This window comes from Hyla sarda, chromosome 5 (assembly GCF_029499605.1).
Source record: "Hyla sarda isolate aHylSar1 chromosome 5, aHylSar1.hap1, whole genome shotgun sequence".
Lineage (NCBI taxonomy): Eukaryota > Metazoa > Chordata > Amphibia > Anura > Hylidae > Hyla > Hyla sarda.
The window spans coordinates 226,262,235-226,273,665 of record NC_079193.1 but is presented as its reverse complement, the minus strand read 5'-3'; the positions used below and the strand labels follow the sequence as shown (position 1 = coordinate 226,273,665).

Sequence of the window (11,431 nt, the reverse complement as noted above, 5' to 3'; positions counted from 1 at the left end):
CCTAAAACAGTTAAAACTCAATGCTATTTCCTAAATGACGTTGACATGCAAGTCCGCACTATTCATCCCCGTGGACATTGAGCTTGGCTTTCTCTCACAATTCCTACTCTATGATTCTTCTCCACCCCTTTTTTTTTCTTTCCAACAGAAGCACACACACCCTGCTGAAATCAAAGCATGCACTTCCAAAGTTACTTTACATTTTTTACACTTCCTTCTTTACTGTTCTTTCTCCAATGTTTCGAAAGAAAGATTTAACTCCTGCGCATCCCCTTTTAGGCCATGCAACATGGCATGGATTTTCTGCATGTCAGGCTACTGAAGAGCGCTGCAGAAAGGGTTAAGTGAGACCGCCCCAGCTCTGTTGTGCGTATGCAATAATCTGTGTGGCTGCCTTGGCTGTCTGCCAAAGTGTTGCCTTGCCTCCACACACTCCCCCCCCCCCCCCCCCTTTCCTCCCTTTTGCATGAAGTAGGATCCTTGAGCTGTTGCAGAGGCAGCCAACTGCTCCATATTTGGCTTCTATTACACATTTACATACTGGAGAGAGAGAGCAGTACTGCAGACATCATTTCTACTACAGTAGAGGAGACATACAAGACCTGTCTTACTGCGAAGGGGGGGCAGAGTAACAAAAAAAATAAAATAAAAAGAGAGAGAGAGGCAGAAGCTCAGACACCCTCTCCAGCCAACAACCTCTCTACCGCACTTTACAGTAAGTCCATTTTTTCCTCTTTGCTGTTCTTTGTCCATTGTGGAAATAGCAGCAGACAAGATGTTTGTGTACATGCACACGTATTCCGGTGGATATTTATATGTGCTACAACCTAAGCGACCATAAGCTGGGCTTTCCGTTCCTGCTTTTCAAGCCTCGAAAGAGAAGCAGCAGCAGCAAACTGTATTCATCCGGAGGTACAGGCGTATTCTCCTTCTCTTTTTTTCTCATAGTGTCATAGATCGGCTGATAATTGTTCTCAATAAGGGTCGGCAAATAAAGTCAGTCAATTCGACAAGGGTGAGTATTCTTTTTGTGGATGTGATGGGGCCTGACAGTGTCAATTAACCCTTCCTAAGCAAGTGATGCCGGTAGTGTTGTGTGGAAGAACTGTGGTTAACATTGCCAGTAGTAGGGAAGAGATCTGTGCAGTTACCACTTCCCCCATGGGGTGCTGAAAAGAGTCTGCAAAGGGAGAGCCTACGTGTGTATGTGTACGAGAGAGGAGACTGCACGTTTATGTCACCTCTGTCAGTCCCCTCCTCCTGCTGTCTGATCTATCAGTCTGCTCCTGTATAGAGACCACCTGGTGCCACATTACCGGGGACAGACGGCGTCATTCTTTATCTTATTTCTATCATTTCATTCTTCACGGTTATTGAAACCCAGTCTGGTCATTTCTTAATTCAGGAAGAGTGGAAACATACATGTTGTCTCCACCTTGCCTTATATTTACCAGTCCCTTATACACTACATAGACAGGCCTTATGGTTTATGTGAGACACAAGAAGGAAAGCAAGTTATGTATGATATATACTATTATCATATGACAGGTACTTAGCAAACGTGTCTTTTATTCTATATTCAACTTTCTTTATCACCGACAGGAGTTTGTCCTTGTTATAGGCCCAAATGTTCAGTACTGTTAATAGTTTGCTGTAGTTAAGTAATATTATGTATGAGAGGTGGGGAGGAAGACACGTCTAGGTCCCTGTTCTGAAGTAAGGGCCTAGCGTCTCTAGAAGGTAAAAAGGCCTGCCTGGAGTACTTACTGCTCCACCCCACTACAGGGATACGTACTGAAGCTTCCACCCAGCCCTCCTGGAGAACAGTAGGGTCCTACTCGATCCTTCAGACATGGAGTTACTGACCTTTATTATTATTTATATAATAGTAATAATTTATAAATGAATAGTAAAGATAAAAAGTGAACTTATTCGAGTGAAAGCAATTGAAATATAACTGTACGGTCTAATTAACACATTTTTTGCTTTTTTTTAGTTTCTCTTTTTGTTTGCAATTGCATTTTAAGCATTTTCATTGCATCTTAGAAAGCTGGCTCAATTTGTGATATACATTTTTGAGGCTTTGCAAGGATTATAAAGAAGCCTATGGGGAAAAAAAAGTCATATAAATGCCAGATCCAGAGCATGTTATGTTTTTTAAAAAAAGAAAGCCAAATATCGCAGATAGTCTGTAGTGCGTTTAGGACTTTACTATAGACTTGAATGTAACATCTGGTGGCACAAAAAAAAAATGCTGTTAAAAATGCTATGGAAAATTTGTCCGTGTTATAGCAACTTAAGGAATCGAGGGGCAGAAACTAGAGCTGGAGGAATAAATGCATATGCAAATTATCAGTAACATTATATAGTGAAGGACACATTTATGTATCTAAAAAGTAGAGTTGGAATGCGATGTTATGATATATATGAACTTTTCAAGAATTAGTAAGACAATAATGTATATGTGCTACTCTTAAATAAAATGTAACAAATTCCTAATTGTAGTGTAATGACAAAGCAAGTATAGGTGGCCCTAAAGCGAGTAAGCCTGTTCATTGCCCTAAACCATAGGTTTGCATGCAGGAGCTCAGGTGTCGGTGAAGGATGATGGTCTTCTTATTGGACTGGTCTTACAACTGTCTGTATAGTATGTGTGTGAAGCTCAGTGAGTAAGCATAGTGAAAGAGCTGTGTGTAGTGTAGTGTAAAGCTCCCTCCTCCCAGTGGGTGAGTACAGTGAGTCAGGCGTAGCTGGGAGGAGGATGCCGTGTGTGTGAAAGGAGACAGGGCCTCGGGGAAAGCTCAGCTAGGGGAAATGCTGCCTAGCTTAGCAAGGACAGACGTATAAGAGAATGAGCAGATTGTATGACACAAGAGTGTGGATGAAGCACATTCTGAAGCCCTAAAGGTTGGTGTCAGTCATGGACTAAAGGCTTGTGCAAGCCAAGTGTCTTTAAATGTAGCCTACTTTCAAGGTAATGTCATTATCACATCTCTGCCTTCTTGTGGTTGCAAAGGGTTAAATGTCCCACCTGTAATCTCCGAAAGGTATCATTCATTGTATGTGTTGTTGATGTGTCTAGTCTAATGTTTGCGAAAGTCATTTCCATCTATATTTGCACAATGGGAAACGCTTTGGTGTAAGACTTGCTCAGGCTCTGTATATATGTGCCTTAAAATGTTTTGTTTTACTTACGTATATTATAAGCTCCTAGTGCAATCTATACTGACAGAATCATTGTAACCTTGTTCATATCAGAGTGTCATTGCTAGCACTATGGGGGGTTTCCACGGTTTCCCAGGAAACGGGCCTTTTCGTAGAGTGGGCCCAAATCCTTCTACGAACAAATAAGAGTCATGTACATATGAACCTGTTGCTAGAAATGAGACCAGGGTCCACCACGATTCAATACAAGCTGAGGAAAAATCTGTCAGTCCTGCCCAGTGACCTCTTTCGGCATGACTCAATCGCCAGTTAACTCTCCAACTCCTGGTGTCCAATACCTACATGTTAAATGCAAAGGCCCATAGCTTAAGGAACACTTATACATGTAGTACGTCTAGGCCATTTTTAATGATTGCTTTGCATTTGCACGCAGCACTATTACAGAAATTATTTTCTTTTTTTTTATTGCTTCGCGGTGTTTCTCCACAAGGGGATGCAGCAAGTGATACATGTGTATACATTCACACAGATATGCTACAAGCTGCATATGTTAGCGATTCCCGTGATAAAAAGTATCTGTAGGCAAAGTATGTTATCTGTCAAGAGAATAAAAACCCTTGTTTAAACCCAAAAAACTACGTGCAGTAATCTGCTGTAGACATTGCTGTGGCCTAATTCCTAGAACTCATCAAAAGCACATTACAGATGATGTAGAGGAGCCAAGGATATCACGATATCTTATGTCGGTTGTTTCACACAACTGCAAGCCAATTTTTTTCCAATTTTGTGTATAGGAAGCCATTGTGAAAAATAATGCAAGTAAAAAATATTAGCATATTGGAAACAATAAGATTCATGGTTTTTATGTTGTCCAAAAGTGCTACAATTATAGTTTTATTAAAGAACCTTTTGGAAAGAAGTTATCAAGGAAGGGTTTGTATTGCATAACTCTATTGTGTGTGCTGCTGCCACATATACAAATATCTATAAACACACATATATATATATATATATATATATATATATATATATAGTAAAAGATTGCCACAGCACTCAAAAATGTTGAAAAAAAAATGCAGGTAGCTTTATTCTATTTCACAAATACAGGAGCTTCTGTATTTGTGAAATGGAATAAAGCTACCTGCATTTTTTTCTCACCATTTTTGAGTGCTGCGGCTATCTTTTACTTTTTGTCTGGATTTGGGCCTCTAACCAGGGCTAACTAGCTGCCTGCACCTACCATCTTTAAATAGAAGCTTTTGGTTGTGCTGCTACTCCATTAATTTCTGATATACATATATATATATATATATATATATATATATATATATATATATATATATTGCTTCCTATCATGCCTATTCCCCTGCAAAAAGTAACAAATGCTGTTATAATATAAAAGACTATCATACACATTTTAATAAGTGACTGAAAAAATACTTTATCTTCTTTGTGCTGTTTTTTGATTAGAATTGAATGTATGGGATAATGTGTGAGGTTTAGGTGTCTGCATACAATAGCTGATAACCAGAAGGCCTATTTCATCACTCTATCAGTTCACAATGCAGAAGATGAGCAGATGTGCCATTGTCACATGGAAATGATAAAATATTTGTAAAAATATATGCATCTCTATGAGTATTATTACTTGTCTTAAAAAGTTCCAATTTATTGTAATGAATTAATGAATTCAGTAAGGAAATCCAGAATTTGTCAGTATATATTACTAGCCTTTTAGAGACAAAACCATTGCCAGTTAAGTTCCATAGTCCATTTTTTTTTTATGCATTCTTTGTTAAATTTGTTAAACTTGTTTTGTTAAATTTAACAGACTGAACATTTTATGTATTAGGATTTTTTTTAAGAATAGATAAGCATAACCACTAACTCTGCAAGCAACTCTCTCACTCCTGTAACATACTGTACTCTTCACAGCACTCAATATACATAGGATAATTGTTGCAGTATGCTCACAATCCCCAATGAATATGATTGTTTGATATAGAAAGAAAGGTAATTCAGTGGTTTATCTGTGGCTGCCAAGCAGAATTCACAGCAATAAAGAACATTCTATGGATTTTAAAATTTTAAGAATGTTCATTATTCGATGTGTATTTTTTCTTCTACATGTCAATGTCGGCAGGATCCTGAATTTAACATGGCTGAATACCTCTGATAAGTTTTCACAAGGTGGAGGGAAAATAATATTTCCCCTTTAGGCTGGTGTCACACACTGTGGAGGAAGATTAGCATTGCCTGCGCCAGCACAGTGTGGTAAAATTGTGCAAAATTGTATGCATTTTTGGTTGTGCAAAGTGGGAGCTTGCTCAAATTTTTTGGCACAAATATGGGCTTGCACAAAATGTTTGTGCAATTTTTGACACTCCATTCTCTGTTTTTGGAAAACTGCACCTGAAGTTTTTAATGCAGTTTATTGAGCCAAAGCCAGAAGTGGATAAAACAGGAAGACTTATAAATTCTTGCTTTATATTCCACATTTCTTTTGAATCCACCCCAAAACCTTGTCAACTGTCACAAAAACTGTGTAACACCAGTCCAGTAGATGGCAAAGGGTGTCCCCGACAGCTCCCTTCATCAGGACCAACTCTGCCTATAGGCAAAACAGGCAGCCGCTTAGAGCGCCCTCTTGATGGGGGCAATCCTCTGCCTACTGCAATAAAGTTATCCAGCATCCAAAGCACCCGCCCATCCAAAGCACCTGCCCATCAAGCAAAACCCTACCACGCTACCCCCACCCCACCCATACTATAACAATTTGCATTTTCAGCCTGCTGGAGGAGAGCAGCACCACCTCCGAGGTAGACAAGGGCAATCACTAAGGTCAGGTCTGTCCAACATCCTGACATCACATGTACCTCCGTACATCGGGAGTAGCCAATTGGAGGGGTCAAGGGGTTGCAAAATTAGCTTTTGCCTAGGGTGTCAAAAATTCTTGCACCAGGCCTGCCCTTCATCTACATAGGCCCATACACAGGCAGGATCCATTAATCACTTAAGGACCCAGGGCGTACACGCTCCTTTTCTATAATGTGGGGCCACGGCGTGGCCCCGCATCATAGCGGGTCAGGCCCAGCCTCTAACAATGGCAGGGACCCGTGGCTAATAGAGTGCGGCACTGATCCCGGTGCCGTGCAATATAACCCTTTTGCCGTGTCTAAAGTGAAAGTAAACTACTCCCGGCTAGCTCAGTGGGCTTTTCGGGACCGAACAGCTCAAGCACACAAGGAGGGCCCCTACCTTAATCCTGCATGTCCAATCACCAAATGACTGCTCAGTGCCTGAGATCCAGGCATGAGCAGTCAAGCGACAGAATCATTGATCAGTGTTATCCTATGGGATAATAAAGATCAATGTTAAAGATCAGTGTGTGCAGTGTTTAGATCCCCCCCATGGGGGTTATAACATTGCAGAAAAAAAAGTTAATAAAGATAATTTAAAGGGTTACTCCACTCCCCAGCATCCGGAACATTGAGTTCCTGAAATATCCGTGTTCACGCCCACCCCCTCAGGACATCACACCCCATTGTGACGTCACGTCCTGCCCCCTCAATGCAAGTCTATGGGAGGGGGCATGACGGCCATCGTGCCCCCTTCCCATAGACTTTCATTGAGGGTACAGGCCGTGATGTCCCGAGGGGGCGGAAGCCCGCACATAGCATTTAGGAACTCAATGTTCCAGACGCTGGGGAGCAGAGTAACCCTTTAACTCCTTCCCTAATAAAAGTTTGAATCACCCCCTTTTGCCATTTAAAAAAAACTGTGTAAATAAAAAGAAAAATAAACATATGTGGTATCGCTGCATGCAGAAATGTCTGAATTATAAAAATATATCGTTAATTAAACCGCAAGGTCAATGGCCTACGCGCAAAAAAAATCCAAAGTCCAAAATACAGTATTTTTGGTCACTTTTTATATCATGAAAAAATGTATAAAAAGCGATCAAAAAGTCAGATCAATACAAAAAGTTTATCGCTAAAAACTTCAGATCAAATGAGCCCTCATACCGCCCCGTACGCAGAAAAATACATTTTAAACGTATACATTTTCCTGCATGTAGTTCTGATTTTTTCCAGTAGTACGACAAAATCAAACTTAGTGTATAATTTTAATGGTACGGATCTACAGAATAAAGATAAGGTGTCATTTTTACCGAAAAATGTACTGCATAGAAACCCCCAAAAGTTACAAAATGGCATTTTTTCTTCAATTTTGTTGCGCAATTATTTTTTTTCCCGTTTTGACATAGATTTTTGGGTAAAATTACTGATGTCATTACAAAGCAGAAATGGTGGCGCAAAAAATAAGCCATCATATGGATTTTTAGGTGCAAAATTTAAAGAATTATGATTTTTTAAAGGTAAGGAGAAAAAAACGAAAGTGCAAGAACAGAAAAAACCCTGGGTCCTTAAGGGGATAAGGATCTACCAAAATGGCAGTGTGTTACACCTTTTCATTTTGTATGAGAAAATACTAATACATTATGTATTTATGGTCAGAGATACATGTATGAGACCAACAGGTATTGAAAGAATTCTACCCCTAAATATTGCTGACCCTTAGAGGAAAGATATTTGCTGGCAATATAAACAAGCAGGAGGCTGTTACATAACTAAACTAAACTATAATGTAAGAGAAACTGGAAGTCTTTTCTATTTATATTAACATTCGCTGCATGTGTACAATAGAACAACTAAAGCTTGATTTTACTAAATTTATCAGCCTTCTGAACAAATAGATGGGATAAGTAACACCTCGCAGTGGCACCTTCTAGAAATGGTTGTACTGGAAGTCCCAGGATACCCTGTGGGCAGCTGTAGGGGCATGCTCAACAGCTAGAAATATCAGCCAGAGCATTTGGCATAGATACAAAGGAAGAAATAATGGAACATTCAATTAACAAGCATATTCCCTGTAACAAATGTCATTGGATTTTAGTACTGTTCCTTGCTTTTTATTGGTTATATTATAATGTTGTGTGAAGAGAGAAAGTAGGCAAAATGGAATAGCAAAGGAGAAGCCTTATTAAAATATACAGTATTATATTTCCCTCCTGTTTACTTAGACTTTCATCTATTTATTTGGTGTCTTTGTCCCCATAAACACACACACACCCAAGGGTCAATTTCATAGGAAAGCACATAACCTATTTAAGGTTGTTTAGTTTTTTTTATTTAATTAATTAAGTATTTGTTTTCTTTCTTTCTTTATTTATTTTGAGAAAGAGAATACAAACTTTGTGAAAGTCAGTGCGGGCAGTGGTAGACACAGAGTATAGGCCTTTTATAAATCTGATGAGAGACAGATGCTTGACACAAGTTGTGTCGCAAGTCGCTCAATGTAGTGCCAATCGTAAGCTATAGGAACCGTGGGTACAGTCTCTTACCTGCTATCTAAAAGATTTTAAAAAGTTAGTTTATTTTGCTTTTTAGGTGGCTGTAGGCTACAGCACAGGTTGCACTGTTTAAATTACACTGGTTTATTAGTGTGAGATATAGTTCCGTATTTATAGCATTTTATTGATTGACTTTTAATTTTTATTTTTTATTATGTACATTTTGAACCAGTTGTTATATAATCACTGGTGTTTCTTGGAAGTTTATCACCAGTATCTATCTATTCATACACAGATTTTAAATTAATCACAAATGCTTCTAGGAAGTTTGGTGAGTCTTGTCTTCAATATTTATCTGTCTATGTATCTATCTGTCTATTCATACGCACAAATAAAACTTAAAGGGGTACTCTGCCCCTAAACATCTTATCCCCTTTCCAAAGGATAGGGGATAAGATGTCAGATCACGGGGGTCCCGCTGCTGGGGACCCCCGGGATTTCGGCTGCAGCACTCACCTGTTGCGGCTTCCGGAAATGCTGGAGGCTTCGGCTCCCGACCACGGGGATGTGAGATCGTGACGTCAAGACTCCGCCCCCGTGTGACGTTGTGTCCCGCCCCTCAATTCAAGTCTATGGGAGGGGGCGTGATATCCATCACGCCCCCTCCCATAGACTTGCATTGAGGGGGCGGGGCGTGACATCACACGGGGGCAGAGTCGTGACGTCACGATCTCCCATCACCATGGTCGTGAGGTGTTAGGATGAGAGCCTCCAGCACTGCCGGAAGCTGCAGCAGATGAGTGCTGCAGCCGAGATCCCGGGGGTCCCCAGTGGTGGGACCCCCCGCGATCTGACATCTTATCCCCTTTCGATAGGGGATAAGATGTCTAGGAGCAGAGTACCCCTTTAAATAGTTCAGCTCCAGTTCACTCGTAGGAAATTGGAGCATATTGCATCATCCTGACAGATATCTACATTCAGTACAGGCAGAAAGTCAGTTACAATAAACAGAGAAAACATAGGGAGGCCTATTCTATATTAAGCAATTTTTTTTAGCTGAAGGGAACATTTGGCATTTTTAGATCCTATGGGCCCAAAGACCATTTACCGTATATAAAGTGTGCAGGGATTCATGTTTGTCAGTTTTTTTATTTTTATTTTTTGTTTAAAGTAAAAAAAAAAAAAAAAAAAGTGATTATTTTGTTTCAGTGCAACTTATCTCCCAATACAGAAAGGGTAAACTGTGACTCCTGCGATATATTCGATATTTCTGCATATACATCAATGTTATATTGTTCTAAGAATGTATCTACCCCTGCTTTGAAACCCTTAACTGTTCCTGCAGTTCCTATATCAGACTGTTCCATAAATTCCCAGTTCTTAAAGAAGATTTGTCGTTGTAGACCCTGGAGACTAACCCTTTTTTTCTTCAGACGGAGGGAGTGCCCCCTTGTCTTTTGAGGGGGTTTTCCCTGGAACAGTTTTTCCATTTATAGTTAATCATATCCCCCCCCCCCCCCCCACCTTAAACTTCTCTTCTCAAAACTAAACAAATATAATTATTATATTATTTCCTTAAAGCTACGATTTTCCATGCCCCTGCTTTATAAAGGGGGAGTATTATATCCCTGTCCCACAAGTTTATGCCTCTTTTCATACATGACAATATCCTGCCGGCCTAAAAGCAGCAGCTTCACATTGCATGCTATTCTGTAGTTTAGAATCCACAAGTACACCCTGCAGGTTATTACTCCCCCTAGGACATATGATACTGCAGGTTATTACTCCCCCTAGGACACATGATGCTGCAGGTTATTACTCCCCCTAGGACATATGATACTGCAGGTTATTACTCCCCCTAGGACACATGATGCTGCAGGTTATTACTCCCCCTAGGACATATGATGCTGCATGTTATTACTCCCCCTAGGACACATGATGCTGCAGGTTATTACTCCCCCTAGGACATATGATACTGCAGGTTATTACTCCCCCTAGGACACATGATGCTGCAGGTTATTACTCCCCCTAGGACATATGATGCTGCAGGTTATTACTCCCCCTAGGACATATGATGCTGCAGGTTATTACTCCCCCTAGGACATATGATGCTGCAGGTTATTACTACCCCTAGGACATAATGCATGCAGGTTATTACTACCCCTAGGACATATGATGCTGCAGGTTATTACTCCCCCTAGGACATATGATGCTGCAGGTTATTACTACCCCTAGGACATAATGCATGCAGGTTATTACTACCCCTAGGGCATAATGCATGCAGGTTATTACTACCCCTAGGACATAATGCATGCAGGTTATTACTACCCCTAGGGCATAATGCATGCAGGTTATTACTACCCCTAGGACATAATGCATGCAGGTTATTACTACCCCTGGGGCATAATGCATGCAGGTTATTACTACCCCTGGGGCATAATGCATGCAGGTTATTACTACCCCTAGGACATAATGCATGCATGTTATTACTACCCCTAGGACATAATGCATGCAGGTTATTACTACCCCTAGGACATAATGCATGCAGGTTATTACTACCCCTAGGACATAATGCATGCAGGTTATTACTACCCCTAGGGCATAATGCATGCAGGTTATTACTACCCCTAGGGCATAATGCATGCAGTTTTTTTTTGTACCCAGATGCATAACTCTACATTTATTCACATTGAGCCTCATTTGCCAAGTGGATGCCTAGACACTCAGCATGTCCAAGTCAGCTTGTAACTGATGCACGTCTTCTATAGACAGTAATGTGACACAAAGCTTGGTGTCATCTGCAAAGATAGAAACAAAGCTGTTAATCCCATCTTCTATATCATTAATACATTAGTTAAAGTGTACCTGTCGTCAACAAAAACTTTTTATAAAATGTAGATAATACCATTATAT

The 11,431-nt window shown here is 40.2% G+C and overlaps 1 protein-coding gene across 9 annotated transcripts in view; it reads left to right on the top strand.

Annotated features, from left to right (window-relative positions):
- Positions 1-477: 477 nt before the first annotated feature.
- ATXN1 (ataxin 1) overlaps positions 478-11,431 on the top strand; it is a 299,798-nt gene continuing 288,844 nt past the window's right edge. For 6 of the 9 annotated variants that reach the window (XM_056521224.1, XM_056521225.1, XM_056521218.1 and 3 more), the window contains exon 1: positions 478-715. The gene's annotated coding sequence lies outside the window, so the exon portion shown is untranslated. The other 3 variants (XM_056521223.1, XM_056521220.1, XM_056521222.1) reach the window with 3 other exon arrangements.